General features: G+C 46.5%; 3 non-coding genes across 3 annotated transcripts; all 3 read left to right on the plus strand.

The window, feature by feature from the left end:
- Positions 1-663: 663 nt before the first annotated feature.
- Positions 664-749, plus strand: TRNAY-GUA (transfer RNA tyrosine (anticodon GUA)). Its single transcript is given in 2 exon segments — positions 664-700; positions 714-749. It is a non-coding gene; the product is annotated as a tRNA-Tyr (tRNA).
- A 515-nt stretch (positions 750-1,264) lies between these two features.
- Positions 1,265-1,336, plus strand: TRNAD-GUC (transfer RNA aspartic acid (anticodon GUC)). The gene has a single exon. It is a non-coding gene; the product is annotated as a tRNA-Asp (tRNA).
- Positions 1,337-17,330: 15,994 nt separating this feature from the next.
- Positions 17,331-17,402, plus strand: TRNAP-AGG (transfer RNA proline (anticodon AGG)). Its single transcript has one exon. It is a non-coding gene; the product is annotated as a tRNA-Pro (tRNA).
- Positions 17,403-18,739: the final 1,337 nt, after the last annotated feature.

The following is an 18,739-nucleotide window of genomic DNA, read 5'->3' on the forward strand; positions in this document are numbered from 1 at the left end:
TTATCATCTTTGTTACACCCACAGCATATAAGAGCTCTGATGGGTCAGAGGAGACACCCCTCTTGACACCTTCTGTTGTTTAAACAGATCCTATTACATGGACCAGCCCCTGAACTTTAAGTAAAACCAGCACCTGGGGCCCCCTGGGGTCTGAGGGTGTTTCACAGACAGGGACTCGCTGACGTTGGTGACCCCCAGTGACTGAATCACCTTTACCAATATCACACAGACCAGAAACAAAAAATGTAACACCTGATGAAGTTTGGTATTTATATAAATAGAAAACATAACCCCATTATTAACTTGTGGATCCCATGGTGAATACCATTTTTAAAATTAAAAAGCTTGAACCGCAAAAAACACAATTAAGTACTTAATGCTACAAAGAGCATTCAACTCTGATCCGACCAAGAAACCTAGGGTGTTGGAGCGCATGTACATAACTAACTACCATGACCCAATTTTTTACTTTTGAATCCCAAAAATAATAAATGCATATATATCATGAAAATCAGTTAGGACTCAGCCGTTTTCCCTATTGGTGAAATATCTGTCGGGTTTGCCGTTTTTTCAAGTGTTTAGAAACAGTAAAGTGCCTAGATGGCTGGGCCCTGGGTCCACTACTCATGCTATATAGCGCCTTGTCAGCCCCTCCCAACCTAGCCTTCGATAGCTCAGTTGGTAGAGCGGAGGACTGTAGTGGAGTGACTGTCATCCTTAGGTCGCTGGTTCAAATCCGGCTCGAAGGACTTTTGCAAACTCTTCACTTTTTTTCCCTCTGCTTCACAATGGAAAGCGCCTCTTTCTCGGACCCTCACACGCCGGGGCTTTTCCTGCCTCCCCTCTTCACCTTTACAGCCCAGCTCTCTCCTCCGGCGGGGGCGAGGGGGGTGGTGTCTCCCGCCCCCCTCCCTGTGTGCAGCCCCCGCTGCAATGCCCCCTCATCAGACAGAGCCAGGGGCCCCTGGGCTGAAGAGCCAGTCCGGGGCCCCGTCTGAAGCAGCCCTGGGAGCTGGTTGTGGTGACTCTGGCATCAGGGGATGCTGCTGAGAGCGTCTGCTAGGAGGCGAGAGGGTTGCTGTGAGGTGTGAGGGAGGAGTGTGTTTGTGTGTGTATGGGGGGAGAGAGTGTGTGTGTTTGTTGAGCCCGTGGCCCCCTGTGTTGGTGTCAAGGAGTTGATAAATGGCACGAACCGGTAGCATATCGGGGAGAGGCGGCTCGAAGGCCACATGAGGAGCGGCCCGGCAAGTCGAGATTCATCGGTTCCTCGTTAGTATAGTGGTCAGTATCCCCGCCTGTCACGCGGGAGACCGGGGTTCAATTCCCCGACGGGGAGATGCTTTTTTAAATTTATTTTTTTAAACTAAACAAACATTTCGATAGAAAACCTATTTTAAATGCAATTTATAATGTTATACTGATATTACAATGTGATGATTCTTTTTATTCATGGCCACACCTTTACAAGTTAAAACATTTGGAAGTCTTTTACCAGCAGTTGTGCCTTTTCCTTTTAAGTAATTTAAAAAGTAAAAAGTAACTGAGGCTTATTATTTATATAGACATATATATTATTACAATCAAAGAACTACATGGAAAATGCATTTTACCGAGTATTCTTCATGCTAAATAAATGGAATGTTGGAGGCGGGCTCTGAATGGGGAATTGTTTTATACGAAGGTGTCACTTTTATCTATTTAAACGTAACCGTTTACAACCTACAGACACATTGTGAAAGTAAAAGTGCCACTGGGCCAGATGTGCACGCCCCCCCACCCTCATCAGAAATCTTATATTCCCCGGGTCCAGCATGAGTACCTAACACAGGTCGGTGTTTACTCTCTATATTGGGACATGATAGGACGGCAGGTCCCTGCATTGTAAGTAAAACCCTGTCCAGTAGGGAGACAAACTGGCATGGGTGCAAATTCAGTACGGTGAGTGTAAAAATTCAGGACCAAACTTTGGGACAAATGTAACGTTTTAACACATCAGACGAGGTCGTGCAATACTATATAAGTAAGTCCATCCATATTCATACATATTCTTCCATTTGCAAACCTATTCATCATGTATCCTTCCATCCATCATTTCACTCATCCATCCACACTTTCACTCATCGATCCACCATTTCACCCTATTCATCCGTTCACTCGTCCATCCAGCCATTTACCCTTTCACCTATCCAGCCATCCTTTTACGTACTCATCCATCCACCCAGTCACTCATCCTTCCGCCCATTCACCTTTTCAGCCATCCATCCATCCTCCCTTTCTCTCTCCACTGACTCTTTCACTTAGACATCCTTCCTTCCATCCATCCACCCATCCATCTACTCATCCACTCATGAATCCATGCATTGACCCTATCACTCATCCATCCATCCTTTCACTCATCCATCCACGTTTTCACACCTTCACTCATCTATCCATCCTTTTGTCCATCTACCCTCCCTTTCACTCACTCATCCATCCTTACTCACAAAAAAAGGAAAAATTAGGAGAAATAAAGATGTTTTTCCTCGTTGTGCCTCGTTACGTTTTTGGCGCTGCCTCAGAGTTACAATTTCTTGTAAGGCTGGGGCAGTGCCAAAAAGCCATGGATGTTTTTGGGATCACTCCCCAGTAACACCATGCGTTAAAGGGAACGATATTTAGAAAGCAGCATTAAGACTAAACAAGCATTGGAAATGCAATAGGGCTCGCATTAGAAGAGTTGGAGCTATTGGTCTTGTAAATCTAATAATTTTTTAAGTATTAAGGGGCATATTATCAAGGGGGGGTTTCTCCGCTTTTTTGGCTTTAAAAGCCAAGAAAGCAGAGATAAAATTATCTCCCTATTACCTAGCTGCTCGCAAACAGAGGTACAGCCAGCATTGTCCAGCCTACCTGACACTCGCTACTGGAGTAGCAGAACTTCTGCCAAAGACATTTTGCAGTTGAGGAAGGAGTAAAGACCAGCGAGGCCGCAGAGGAGGCGAGAGGCGCGGCCCCGGGACTGCGAGGTACAGCGTTACTGACACCAGCTGTTTCCTCTTCCCGAGGGTGCCGCGCCCCCTCCCAGTGCCCCGCCCCCAGCCTTTCAAAACCTCTCGCGGCCCCCACTTCGCGGGCGCCGCTCGCAAACAGAGGTACAGCCAGCATTGTCCAGCCTACCTGACACTCGCTACTGGAGTAGCAGAACTTCTGCCAAAGACATTTTGCAGTTGAGGAAGGAGTAAAGACCAGCGAGGCCGCAGAGGAGGCGAGAGGCGCGGCCCCGGGACTGCGAGGTACAGCGTTACTGACACCAGCTGTTTCCTCTTCCCGAGGGTGCCGCACCCCCTCCCAGTGCCCCGCCCTCTCCTCACACACCCATAAGCCAGGGTTATAACGCGCATCGCGGGACGCGCGCGGGTCGCAGCCCGGGGCGAAGCCCGGGCCAAGGGCGGGCCCGTTGTTGCCCGTTAGTGCCCGATAGAGTCCGGTCCGGGCCATCCCTCCTTCATCACCGCACCCGCAACTGGGTAATCACCATGCCACCAAAAACAAGGAGCTCCACGAAGCCAAAGTCCAAACACGCACAGGAGGTAGCTCAAGTAACAGGTCCTATCGACCTATTCATCTCGCGGGTAAACGAGACAATAAACCAGAGCATAGCCCTGATGGAAAAGAGAGTATCACTAGATCTCATGAGTGCTAATGCGAAGCGCTCCTCTTTAGGCGCTATAGCAAATGCCACCTCTCCGATTCATCTTAACACACAAAACTGCTCACTTCCAGTGACTCTGTCAATACCAGACTCAAACACAGTCCCGCCGGTAGTAAACCTCTCCGTCACACAGTCCGAATCAGATCTCTCCATCACGTTTGACGATCTGGAAGCAACCCCTGACCTAACTGCCCGTCATACTCAGGGGGACGTCCAACCACACGACAACTCGCTTCAACAAGGGGAAAGGGAGGGAGCGATCTCAAAAACTCATCGAGTAAGCTCCGGAGAACTAACAACCAATGCCCCGTGTTCAGAACACTCGCTACCCCATTCAAACCCCACAGCGTCCCACAGCACACTATTTCCTCCAGTAACTAATCAACCGCACAAGGCTATTTCCAACGTTCATCTTGAAAACCAATGCAAAACTTGCAGAGTTACCTCGCAAGTTCTCACGACAACAAAAGATCTGTTATTTCAATACCTAAAGCCCATTCAACTCAGCATCAGGAATCTCGAAGCTCAGTTAACTATAATCTCGGCCACCCTTTTAGATACAAACACCCGTATAGAAACAAAGGGTCAGCGTAACATCTCGCAGCCACCTAAAAAACAGCATCAAGTGCACATACAGAAAACAGCCACTCACACAAATTCAACGTCTTTAGCACAGAAAAACACCAAACAAAATACCACATTACCTAAATCTGTAGTTAAAACGCCTCAACCTCAGAAAGAGAAACCCCCTGCCAAAACAAGTCAGCAAACAGCAAACACAGATCTAGTCTTCGTAGACACCCCAGGCCCAGTGATAAATGCAGACAGCAGTAGAGCCTGCCCAGAAAAAAGGCCAGAAAATCTTCCATCGAAATCACTGCCTCCTCAAACAACTCCTAAAAACACATCCAAAAAACCTTCAGCAGCTAGACGCCCTGCCCATTTGCCTCCGGAAGCCACCCCTTACACAATAGTTCTCACAGGCGTACCAGAGCTAACCGATGACACACCAGAAACTGCATGGTCTCTTAAAAACAAAGCCATGCAGTGGTTAAGTATCAATAGACCGCTCGAATCCCACCTATCTGGAGGGATCACCACAGCCCGTAGGGTAGCCTGGATAGGTAAAACAACAAAGACAATCCGCGGTGACTGCATTATTGTAACATGCAGAGACCCCTCAACAGTGGACTACATCTGTGCCTGGCCTCAGCTTGATAAAAAAGGGGGGATTGACGCTCGTCATCTCTCCTTCTTTTATCCGCCAGCAAAACACCAACGTAACCCTCCACCCTGGTCATGGCACCAGCTCCCCAAAGAACCATGGAACCAGGAGCCATGGTACCAAGTGCCATGGAAACAGATGGAATATTCCTATGACTATGTAGGGAGGGGTGGTCCGAGAGAAAGGCCCAGAGAACACCAGAGGCCCTACTGGCAAGAAAGACCCTATCAAAACTACGAAGGATGGCAGGGCCTCCCAACCCAAAACCGTTTTGACTGTCTCGAAATGGTCGACTGACCATTCAGGGACAAATCGAGACATCCTAAGCCCGATGTCACATCGCAATCACTGAACGCTAAACAGTACCCCACAGAGTCTCCACATAACAGCCACGAAACCATTTTGCATGAATCATATAATTTTTCCTTCACCAAAACCGAAAATCCTACTCCTACCCGTCAGGGTCTACCTCATGCTCAAAACAAGGCTCCGAGCACTATCCCCTCAATAGAAGCTAATACCAACTCGGGCATACGTCTTCAGCAACCACTAGCCTCTAATAACAACCTGACAAAACCATCACACACTGCAACGGATTCTTTAACCCTAAGTTTGACTATCGTTTACTGGAACGTTGCAGGATTAATTACAAAAATAACCTCTTCCTCATGGCTCGACACAGCAAAGAGCCATCAAATTCTGTGCCTGCAAGAGACCTGGTGCACAACTCCTCTTCACTTAGCGGGCTACAAAACACTGTTTACTCAAGCAGTACCTAGTAGAATGGGCAGACCAAAAGGTGGGCTTACGACCTTTATCTCAAACACTCTTCCACTCAAAGTGAAACTGTTAAAGGAAACATCCTCCTACCAAATAATACAAACCACACAGTCAACAGTAACGAAAGGAGATTTACACATATACATAAACTATTACAATAATTCAGGTAATGTTGAATGCTGCTCACACCTAGATGAAATAGCCGCATACTTACTCTCTTTCCAAAAAACAAACAATAAATCCACAATTTACCTCATCTGGGGAGGCGATTTTAATATCACACTCTGCCCAAAGTATACAAATGGGAACTGCGGGCTCCAGAACGAACATGGAAATCCCATCCCTCACTTTGTGCATACGCCAGGGGGCAACAAACTAAATGAAATTCTCTTCACCCTAGACCTTGACTTTGTCAACGAAATAGTCAATCCGGAGCAGGACTTCCTACCCACCTTTCACGGGCGAGGCTGTCTCTCAACCATCGACTTTATCTTAGCCTCAAACTTCTATAAAGGGCAATTATGTAACTTTAAAATTGGGTCCAACCCAATTAGTGACCATTACCCACTCAGCGTGGAAATCCACATGAGGCAAGCTGGGATACCTTCTCCAAAAGCTAGTTCCCTAGACCAACAATCGCTCACTATGAAGAAGCTGAACGGGTACGCAATCAAATGGACAAAGATCGACCCAGACGAGATGACACAGAGGGTTCTTGAAAAAACACACCGGTGGAGAACCAACTGTCTGTCCCCCGAGGCACCCCCAGAATTAATAGTCACCTCCTTTCAAAAAATCCAGGAAGTAATAAAGGACGAGCTATTCACCAACCCCAAAAATAAGTACAAACCCCCTACCACAAGATGGTTCGATACCGCCTGCCGAAAGGCTCTCACGTCTCTCAAAGAATCCTTACGACAGCAACCGAGAGACCCTCAAAAAATTTCTCAGCTAAGGAAAACCTACAACAATGCTCGCAAAAATCGTAAAAAACAGATAAAGTCAGATCTATGGCTTCAACTACATGAAAGTGCATTAAGGAAAGACAGCACTGTCTTCTGGCAGACCATAAGATCCCCTTTCCTGGCCAACACCAACGACCATGACCATCTCGATGTGGCAATAACTGAGGATGAATGGGTCTTACACTTTACAAAAATCTTCGGAACACCATCGGGTGCTGTACCAACAACCCAAACACAGGGACCTGAACGGGTAAAGAGCAACACCTATCCAATCAACTTACGCTTTACCCTAAATGAGGTCAGAAAGGCAATCAAGGCCTCAAAAGCAGGAAAGGCCCCTGGCCCAGACGGGGTCCCCATGGATCTGTTCCTACATGACGTCGACTATTGGTCGAAATTAATTACATGTGTGATGGCTGCTATTGTCTCAATCGGTCTCTTCCCTTCATGGTCAACATCGACACTATTGCCCATTTTCAAAAAAGGGGATCGTAATGACCCAGCGTGCTACAGGCCGATCTCCCTTCTGGACTCCATGGGCAAGATTGCAGGTCGAATACTCCTGGACCGACTACAATCTTGGGCTCGGGAGAACAACATCATTACTGACCTGCAATATGGTTTCCAGAAGGGGCTCGGAACGGTCGAGCAGGCCTTAAACCTTGTTCTCTTGGCTGGAAAGTACGCACGCGCCAAAGGAGGTAACATCTTCCTGGTCTATGTAGACTTGAGCGCAGCGTTCGACTGTGTACAGCACGCAAAGCTATGGCAGATCCTATTGCATCTTGGAGTGGACCCACCCATACTAGCATTCCTACGAGAGTTATACACCAATGCAGAAGGTCGAGTTAGATTTGGCACTGGCGGTGAACTATCACGACCCTTCAAAATCTCAAGAGGAGTTAGGCAGGGTTGTGTACTGGCTCCCTTCCTGTTCAACCTATACACAAATTGGCTGGAACAGGCTATGCTGGAAGGGAGCCAGGACCTCCCGCAGATAGATCACCGTCCAATACCCATTCTCCTGTATGCCGACGACTCTGTCATCCTGGCACGGACTTCGAACCAACTCCAACGGCAACTTAACAAATACGTGACCTTTATGGACGCACTAGGCCTCAAAGTAAACATCAAAAAAACATTTACAATGAACATCGGCCCAAGGCAAAGAGTCTCCAAGTCCATATATATTAACAACAGCAAGCTAGAGAAAACATCGGTGTACCCATACCTGGGCATCCTAGTGGATGACACAATGACCTGGCGTAAGGCAGTGGAAGCTAGAAATCTTAACTTCCGCCGTGCTACATCAGCACTAACTGCATTTTCAAGGAAACTAGGCAAACCAGCCCCTGCGGAACTGTTAACCATATACTATGCGAAATGCCACAGTGTGGCTACCTATGGAGCAGGTATCTGGGGCTATGGATGCATTGATCAACTCCAGATCACCGAAAATGCTTTCATCAAATACATCCTAGCCCTTCCCCAAAGTTCCCCGATTTCAGCTTCACACCGGGAGCTTGGTATGGAATATATTATCGATACCATACGATGCCAGCCTATCCTACTGTGGCAGCGTATATGGTGCAACCCTGAAAGTCATATTACTCGTTCCCTCATCACGGATTGTCTTGGTCTAGCGCATTGGCGGAAAATCCCGTGGCTTACCTACATCCACAAATTTTTTGTAGATCTTGACTGTGAGCACTACTTCCTTGAACCACCCTCAATTGAAGATATTTCGAAGAGACAGCTGAAGCAAATATGTATGGGCCACCTAAGGGAACTCCGCAATCAAGCAGAGATCACCAAAGCACAGAATGAAAAAATTTGCACATTACAGACAGGGAACCTCATTCAGCCCTATCTGACATACTTCCTGTCGAACTACGAAAAATTCTTAATCACAAGATTCCGGTTCGATCTTTTTTATCGTTTGGTGTCATTCCCGGAAATGAAAAACTGGTCCCGAAATCTGATGAACTGTCCTTGTGATGGAGTTTCTCTACAATCCACGATCCATGTCGTACTTTTTTGCAAATACTATAGACTAGCAAGAAAAACATGGATTCTCCCCATTCTGAGATCTAGCGGTCTAAGACAATCATATACTGCACTTTCCCGATTACAATCCCCGAAAACCTTGCACGAGGCGAAATTGATAGCAGCATTTCTTAAAACAGTAATATCAACTCGACGCAAAGTTTAAACTTTTATTTCTTTACTCATTGTAGAAACAGTACCACCATATTTGAAACTCCTATCTTTCCTTAATAGTGATTCAAGTTTTGTGTTTCTTTGTTTATTGATCTTTTTCATTGTTGATCTATGTTCAAAATTTCCTCTTTTTAAATGTACTTTTTATGATTATATAAGTCTATAATCGAATAAAAGTTGATGAAATACGAAATACCTAGCTGTTGCTAACACCAGTTAGTGACAGCTAATAGGAGATAGCGACCATCTTGGGCCACACTTTGCATGTCAGTGATATTTATCACTAATGACATGCAAAGTGGGCGTGCCAAGATGTTAGCGACTGGAAACAGTCACTAACATCGCTATCTCCTATTACCAACTTTTGGAGATATTCGTGCTAAGCGTGAATATCTCCAAAAGCTAACACCTGCTCTGAGCAGTTCTTAGCCATGTTATCCAATGGGAGGTGGATAACATGGCTAAGAGCATTAGCTCGGTAATGCATGAATATCGCTGACTTTTCAGCGATATTCATGAATTGCGGCCGATTTTTATCGCATTTGCAATAAACCTTGGTAATACCAAGGTTTATCTGCGATAAAAATCGCCGCAGCTCAGCGGTAAATTTTTGTCTCTAACCAAGCCATAGCGATAATTATCGCTATTGCTTGGTAATATGCCCCTGATTTTGTTATTGTAAATGGCAATATTTATAGAATTTGCAAATGTGACACCTATAGCATTATTTAACATTTTTTTGTGTCATTTGTAATAAAGCTTGAAACATTGACAGAACATATTTGAACAAGTGATGCTGTGGTTGCGCTGAGTGATGCTGTGGTTGTGCTGAATGATGCTGTGGTTGTGGTGAGTGATGCTGTGGTTGCGCTGAGTGATACTGTGGTTGCATTCTGCCAAAAAAACATCCTGCCAAATAAAAAAAAACGTTTTCCCGCATTGCAGACACTTAAGAAAAAAGTATTTGCTTGCACAAGGCCACTGCATAAAATAAAGTTACTAAAATTAACTCACTGAACCTATAATGTTTACAAAATCATACATGCTGAAATCACACGCGGGTGCGTAAACACATAAGGTAACATGCACACAAACACACACCAGAAGCTCAAACATATGCAGAAAACATGCACACGCACACACACAAAGGTTTCACACACATACGACAGAAGCCAGGAAGGGCTGTGGCATGGGTGACCAGCATGCCGTTTCTGCTAGTGCCGGGCCTCACTATGCATCACATATTCGGCCGAAACCGCAGTGTAATTAAATGAAGCATGTTCTACTCATGGAGTTTGCACAGATCACTGCAAGGCCTTCTCTGGTATGTGATTCCAGATTAGCGCGGGAGATGTGTGCCATAGCTTCCAATGAGTTTCACAATTCACTGTAAAGACATGTTAACGAAATGTGAGCATACTTCGCAATGGGGGCACTGGTGTACAGTGTTGATAATGAAAACACAATATTTAATTATTTTATGCTGTGTAAACCATCGCATTGCAACCTCGTGCATGCAAGTTCTTTACGCTTGTACATAGGCAGGTGAGTTAGAGGTGAAAGTTTGTAGTATGACAGACTGAGTTGTGGCGGAGTTTTTTACTCTATGTTTGAAGCATCGTAATACAGAAATATAAACAAGATTAATTAACAAGTTTCAAAAGAATAGCATGGCAGCTGTTTTTAGTGCAGAGGCTGCTGCGATGTTAAACAAGCTGTCGCACCAGGAAGTGAAGTGAATAAATTAGGGGAGGAGAAATGCCTGAGGCAGAGAGCAAAGCACACGCTGAGAAGCTTGTGGGAGGGAGGCTGGGCTGCCTTTGATGTGGTAATGCGAGGCAGGCAGGCAGGCGGCTGGTGGCATTGTGCACGCGCTTTTTAGGGCTTGCGCTTGCGCAATGACCTAAAAATCACATGCACTGCATGGATTTGCCAGTGGAATCGTGCTTGGTTAAACTCTGGATAAGCCACTATAGAGCTTCGCCAGCTATGCGCAAGCGCATCAGCAGGCGAGCCCTAAAAAGTGGCTTAGTGCTGCTTCGTAAATGTGGATCAGGCTCCTGCGCCATGGAATGTCACAAAAAGAAACATTCCAGCGGTGCAGAGTAAGGTACGGTATTTATGGCTCGTTGTACAATTTCTTTGTTGAATTGCATATTTATAAGATGCCGGCACTGCCGGGTGGTCACTTTTTTTGACGCTCCAATGACTCAGGCGCCTCAATCATATCTATGAGGCAACACAAAGTCACTTTGTGGGCCGTTGCATTGCCTCATAGATATGGAGTAAGACAAAGCTGCGCAAGTGACTGTGTTGCCGTACTCTGCGGTAGGAATCCTTCCATGGGTGTTGATGGTGGGTTTTCCCACGCAACGCCCATGGATTTTAATGCTGCCCCAGATTTACTTAATCACATGAACCAGGGGCAGCGGCAAAACCGTACGCCTTCCCAAAGTCAGCATAAAGAGAAGAAATAGTTGTATTTCTCTTCATTTTTTACTCTTTCCATGTGTGTTGCATTCTGCAGCCTACTGGGGAAATGCCCAATAGAATAAAAGGCCTGTCTGGCCGTGTCCAGGACAGCGGACACTCGCTGAAGGGGAAAGGTGTCTTTCCTTAGTAGGAATGTGTTAGAACTGGGATTTCTGGTTGGCTAAGGCTTACGCCAAAGCCAGGCAGAAACCACCATTCTAGTCAGGGCAAGGGAGTCACACGCCAAGATAACCCCTGCTCACCCCTTTGGTAGCTTGGCACAAGCAGACAGGCTTATCCCGGAGGCAATGTGTAAAGTATTTGCGCACGCACATAACAGCAACAACATCCTAGGCACACCACAAAAGGAACTCCACACAAGGTTATGTAAAAATAACTTTGTATTGTCAAAACACATCAGATAGTAATCACACAATATACATTGTGCCAACTGGCATGGGCAATATTCACAAGGGATTATTTACACCAGGACAGGGCCACGTGGGCCACTGTCAGTATCAGCACTTAGTAGACCTAGCACTTAGAATAACTGAAACACCACATAACAATTATAGATCACAACCAGTAACCACTGGTAACAGGTATATACACACTACGCAATAACCATAGGCTTAGATCACGCAGGACACATAACCTCTCTAGTATAACATACTAGGCAAAGCAAACGTCTAAGCATGAGCACCTTTAGAAGTATAACACAAGCATAAAGGCAAAGCACATTACGCCACAATCACCTTTAGACCTAACCATTATAAATACAGTAGGCCATCTCTCACTAGTCTAAACACATTAGACTCTGCCTCCTAAGAATAAATCACATTTAGGGGCATAACTCACAGTGAAGTAAACTCTCATTAACATAAACCTACATAGGTAAAATACCCTCATAATCATAGTAACATTCACATTGCGCAAAAATCACATTAGGCGATTACCATTATAAACATAGTGAAATCACATTACGCAATAATCACATTAGGGCCTTGCGCCCTACCCACATACCACCCCCCTGGCCAACTGCCCATCTCAAGAAGGTGCTTAAATGCCCTGTGTCCAGAATGTCAGAGCGCGCTGCCAATGCAGCGCCAGTCAGGGGTGCGCCAACCGCGCAAACCTAAACGTTGCAGCTGCCCACTAATTGCTGGGCAGCTGAGAACAAGAATATGGCCTAAACGTTGCAGTTGGCACTAAGTGCTGCGCAGCTGTAGAAGGCCTGGCACCTCTGTGCCATCTCTGTCCCTCACAAGGACTTTCTCTCAAATTGCGCCTAAATGTTGCAGCTGCACACTACTTGCTGGGCAGCTGTGAATCAGCCCAAACTGCGATAGGGGCCCTCACTGGCCCTTAGAACAAAAACTGCGCCACAACTGGGGAGCCCTCTAAGCTCTAGAAATGCATTTGGCGCTCTTTGGAGCCCTGTAGGCCCTCAGAACAAACAGACGCAGGCTCCCTGTGGGAGCCACCTAGGCTCACTAAATAAACATGCCCATCGTTGGAGCCCTCTGGCTCTAGAAATAACTTTGCCCCCAGGGAGCACACAGGCTCCTAAAACAACCGGTCCACAGAACCTCGGTAAGCACCTATGGCCTGGAACTGTCCCTGGGCCTTCTACGTAACAAAAATGCCCCTCGAGGAATGGTGAGGCCCATGGGGGCGCCTAGGAGGTAGATTAACCCATGGTAGCGGCCCACTGCTAGACGGGGCCGCTCTGACTCTGCCTCTCCACTCGCATCACACTCACCGGGCGTATCTCGGGGGACTCCAGCACTCTGTTCCTCGTCCTGACGGGCGGACTCTGGCTGCACACGGGGCTTCTCCTCTCTGCACGGTAGCCCCGTGCAGATACACCGGCTACCTCTCTTTGCCAGGCAGCGGGCGGGGCTCTCTCACTTGTGAGAGCCTCGCCGAGGACAAGACGCTTCAGGCTCCTTCTCGCTTCAGCCACTCACAGCGTGGCTTGACGATGACGCGGCGGCCCGGGGACCAATCCCAGCACGGTGCCGTCAACCAGGCTTCAGTGTGGCTGAGGGGGCTCGTCTCTCTGAGCCAATCAGGGCTCCGCTCCTTCGGTTTCTCTCTCCGCGGCCCCGGCATGGGACGGCGAGATTCTCAGGCTTAAAGGAGGGGTAGGCTCCCTCGGTGCGTACGTAAAATGTCGAAGCGAGGTGGGCACTTGCTAAAGGCTTAATTAAATAAGCGGACATGAAGCAGGGTGGGCACCTGCAATGTAAAGTCTCGCAATCAGCGGGTGGCACCCGCAATAAGCAAAAAGGCATAGGGAATCCCCACGAAGGGGATTGCAGCCCAGCGCTGCGGGGGACAGGCAGGAGCGCTTCCTTCAAGGATAACGACAGTGCTCTGCCAACAAGCAAAAATAAAGCGCTCACGAGGCGCTGGGGGGCACTAAAACCCTAAAGTCCCCAGGAATAACCCCTGAAGCAACAAGGGTCCTAGCAGCAATGCTTCCAAATCAAATGGGTCCCAAACAGAAGGTCCTGGAGGCAAGGTGGAGCAAGCAGCTCCCAACAAGGAATTCCTCCAGCATCCAGGGGCTGGGCAGGGCCCAGGGAGGCAAGCCTTCCCCTGGGCCCCAGCAGCAGCAGCCCCTGGTAGATTCTGGTCAGAAACAAGAACATTTTCAGAGCGTCACAGCACTCTTTTTATACCCAAAATCCTTTGTCTAGCAGTGCAGGCAATGTAAGAACCAGCTACAACTGGTTATGGGGAACTCCTTTCACTGGCCAGGCTAGGGACATCAGACGCACCACAGGGGGTGGAGCCAGCATTGTGGAGGGAAAACCCAGCCCTATTCAGGTCCCAGGTGTACCCCTCCCTCACATCAGCATGCTAATCTCTCCATTCACCACCGGGGCAGACCCATCCTGACTCCTGGAGCCAGGCTCACCAGCCACATCCAGCCAATCACACGCCAGACACAAATTACACAAACAGGCCAACTTCTAGAAGTGGCACTTCCATACTAGACACAATCATGCCGCATACATCATTGCGTAGCATTCAATCTCACGAGTTCGCACATACCAAACTCGACCCTGCACTCCCCACACATCAGGAACTACCATGGTCACACATATTCCCCATGCATTCCTATGGGAGGGCAGGTCACTCTCACCACACACACAGAGAGCGCACGCACTTTACACTGGACCACAGTGAAAAAGTGCACAGAGACCTAAAATCACTAACACCAGGTTACAGAAACAGGCTAGGCAAAAGCAAAAAGTTTCGGGGTGAACCTGCCAAAAAGGGCCGGGTCCAACAGAATGCACCAGTGATTGTGATTGGCCGAAGGTAACAGACACAGCCTGTCACGTCCTCAAAGAGTGGGCATGTAACCTTAATGCCCTCTCATGCTGCTCTGGAGCAAACACCAATGAGGAAAACTTTCCTAGGCAGTGAAATTCATAAATATTACATTTATTTATATAGCATAACATGATGTGGGGGATAACCCAAGCTCAGTGCAAAAGACAAACCACTTATTGAAAACATGTTGATTATTCTTTTATTGATATTGCTTTTTTAAAAACGGTTCAAATATCAAAAGGCAAAAAATTAAACACATTTACCTGAGAAAGCGCCTATACATCAATTCTAATGTATTTACCATGGGTAACGGGTGGTGAGCACTTTAACAAAAACAGAACAATAAAGACATACATAATACACACACAACAAAAATGTATCAATTACAATTTTTGAAAAAACAATATTGATTAAAAAAGAAAGACATAGGGCAGATGATATATTGCGGCAGATGGTAACAGTTGTTGCAATACTCTACGCGCGTTTCGGCACAGAGCGTGCCTTCTTCAGGAGTACCACAAGAATATATCAAACTAGACAGGGGTGTTCAATGCCCAGGAACAGGTTGATAGACCATGCGAGTAGGTAAGTCTGGCTACAGCTTATGATAACTTTGGATTGTGGAACTCAGTCTCACTTTGAAGTGATGGGGCTATTGCAAAAAACTCGATGATGTAAGGTAAAGAAGTTGATCTAAATATAAAGATAATGCCTGTCCTGGGGAGGTCACTATATGGCCGCGTGGACAGTCTGCTCCAAGTGGGTCAAGACAGCGGATAAAGGGACTTGTGGCTTGCCACGCAGTATAAGGTGAGGACTACAAGGTCAAGAGGGAGACGGCAAGGGCCTCGTGGTTATTCAGAGGCAATCGAATCGGTGGAAAATCTGGCTATTAGAATGTGCCAGACCGCAACCGTAGTGTTGGCTGTGGGTCAATCGGGAGGGGGTAGTGGCCTCGGATAATGGGTGCGTGGCGCGCTTGAGCTATGGAGATGGTAGTAGGGTCATACGTATATGAGGTGCGCTTCCCACGTCGATGGCTACCATCACGGAGCAAACACCACCATCTGCGCCCTCCCCGACCAGGCATTATCTCTTATTAGACACTAAAAATAAACACCAGCAGTGTGGGCCCTTGTGTCGCACTAGTGTGTTTTACTGAATATCTTTTAAATTCGTACGCTCTACTTTTCGTGACCTCACATTCTTAGATTCAACAACTATTGAGCAACCAAAATCTAGGCATTTTTTCACAACTTTCTGCCTGGACACACGGCAGAGATGAATCAGGGGGGTACTATACCACCCACGGGAAGAGACTGATTCCCCAGGTACATACAGAACCAGACGGTATACTACACACCATTCGAAATATGTGGTACTGGAACTCAGAAACCTGATGTAGTCCTCAGGGACGAAACGCATTGACTGGGCCGACTGGAAAAAAGTTTTGTCTGAAACATGAATAGAAGCTGCATTAGGAAACGCAATTGCAAGACTCCTGAAAATTGAATATTGTGGAATTGCATCATATTGAATATGTTTCTGGACTTTTGATGGCATGAATCTTGGCTGAAAATAAAGTAACATAGTATACGCTCCTTTTTAATTTGATGTTTTCTCATTAGTGCTATGCTGTGATGTTATAACCCTTTAGTGTCTGTAGTCTTTATCGGACTGAAATAGACTTTATGAATTATAAAAATGTAACCCATCTGCTATGGATCCATTAATAATGTAGAATGATCCCTGCCGGAGAAACACATGTTCGTACTAATGTAAACCCTTCAGGCCTGAGTAAAATTGGAATTACACTTTTGTAAAGTTGACAGACTCAGGGCCTCATTTACAAGACCCTTGCGCCCCATCACTTTTTTGATGCAGCGCAATCAGTGCACCACACTGTGCCATATGTACAAGCTGACGCATTGTGTCCAGTGCATCAGTCTGTGAAGCACTGTGTCGCATTATACCTGCACCAGGTATAAAGTATGCCGGGTAGGTGTTTCCATGCAAAAAAGCCTTGTAGAGCGGGTGCAGTGAAATTCACATTTCACTGCGTCACGCTATGATTTCACTGAGTCAAAATCTAAACTAGGCTTAAGGAGTGACGCATGGCTTTTGCAGTGGGACTTGCCTATGTGATCTGACGCATTGCTGGAGTTGCATCAGTTTTATGAGCAACTCCAGGAATGCGTCACTTTTGCGCCAACAGATGTGTCTGAATTTCTGATGCATCTGTTATTCCGTGCACCATGGAGTCCTGTACTCTAAATACAACGCATCTATGGTGTCGCAAGGACATTTGGTGCGGGCGCATGGAAACTGCTGCATCAATGCCGATGCGTCCGTTTCCTGTAAATGAGACCCTCAATGTGTGACCCTGTCACAATAATCTGCAGAGGTGTGTGATGGGTGTTTCCTTCTCTTTGTAGTTTTGAATAAAAGGAAGCAGGTATTTGCTGAAAGAAGAATATCTGAGTCAGGAGACCCGCCATGGAGCGTCCGTCTGTCCTGTGGGAGTCCCTGCGACTAAGGAGGGGACAGACAAGAATGATATAAAATAAAGGTAGGGTTCTAGCAGAGATGGACACAGCATATATAAAATGTAACTCTTTATACTGCACCTGGCTCGTTGGTCTAGGGGTATGATTCTCGCTTAGGGTGCGAGAGGTCCCGGGTTCAAATCCCGGACGAGCCCTCTCTTTTTCTTTTTATAAAGTCACATTTCAATAAATGGACACTTTAAAAAGGTGCGAGTCACAAAAAAAAGTGACTTTCAAATAACCAGGGTTGGTTTTGCATTTGATTCACACACACACTCTGCCGCACTCAAGGCAAGAAAGTGTGCCCTGCACCGCCGAGCCAGATGCAGAAACAGCTGGAGGAGGGGGCGGGGCAGCGACCCCGCCACATCAGCAGCCAGGAGGGGTTTGTTTTTATTGTGACTCGCGCTGAAGCTGAGAACAGGGGATGAAAAACTTTTATTGAAACCAACCTCGAAGACAGAAAGGTGAGCCGTGGGGGTGCACACTGGACACAGCAGCAGGGCTGAGACCCCATCAGGATACAAGGGTGACTCTAAGAGGGGCCTTAGTTGTATTTGTAATGATCGGTTGTTTCTGTCCAGAGTGAAATTAGAAGGACGGTCTCGGCCTCCTTCACTCTGATTGGTGCCTCCCGAGATGCGGGAATTCTGGGGCTCTTTAAATGTCAAGTGTATTTTCTTTGCTACAATAATTCGGATGGACGCGATTAAAGCGTCTTGGATCTGATTGGCGCATTCTGTGGCACTCCACTTTTGCGGGGGGAAATCTGTGGGTGCAGTGGTGTCTTTACTGGAATCAAAACAGTCACGCTTTGCACTCTGAAACGGCCGAAATAGCTCAGTTGGGAGAGCGTTAGACTGAAGAAAATAAAACGTTACCCTCTTTATTCTTCTGTCCTTCCCCCTCATTTTCACTATTTATACGTTTCTTACAACGTCCTTCGGGTACAATCCTTCTATTGTTTGTGGGTCTCACTTCTGCACAGGAGCACTCTCCTACAGTGTGTGATGTGACTGGCAGATAGCAGACACAATCACACACAGTGAGTTGGTTACCTAGGGGCAGATTCACAAGCCCCCAGCGCCACCAGTACATCACTTTTTGTGAAGTGCTGGAGCCGCATTTCACAAAAAATCACAGGGGATTGATTCAGTTAAGGTAATCAGAGGCTGGAATCAAGGTAAATACTATCAAATGTGCGTTGCCTCTGACACCATAGATCTCGCAAATTATTTGTTTTCAGTGTCCTATTTATTGACAATGACTGCATTTATAATTTTTGCACTTTTCTTTACGAGTATTCAATGGTACACAATTGGGTGTAAACAAATCATTTGTAATCATCTCCTTTGATAAAGCACATTCAACATATATTAAGACAAATTACTTCCTAACATCAAACTAAATCAACGTAACACTTCACATTACTACACAAATAAACAAAAAACAATAGTAGAACTGATTAGTTAAACTCATATGTGAACATATT

Source organism: Lissotriton vulgaris, chromosome 1_1 (assembly GCF_964263255.1).
Source record: "Lissotriton vulgaris chromosome 1_1, aLisVul1.2, whole genome shotgun sequence".
In the NCBI taxonomy this organism is placed as follows: Eukaryota; Metazoa; Chordata; class Amphibia; order Caudata; family Salamandridae; genus Lissotriton; species Lissotriton vulgaris.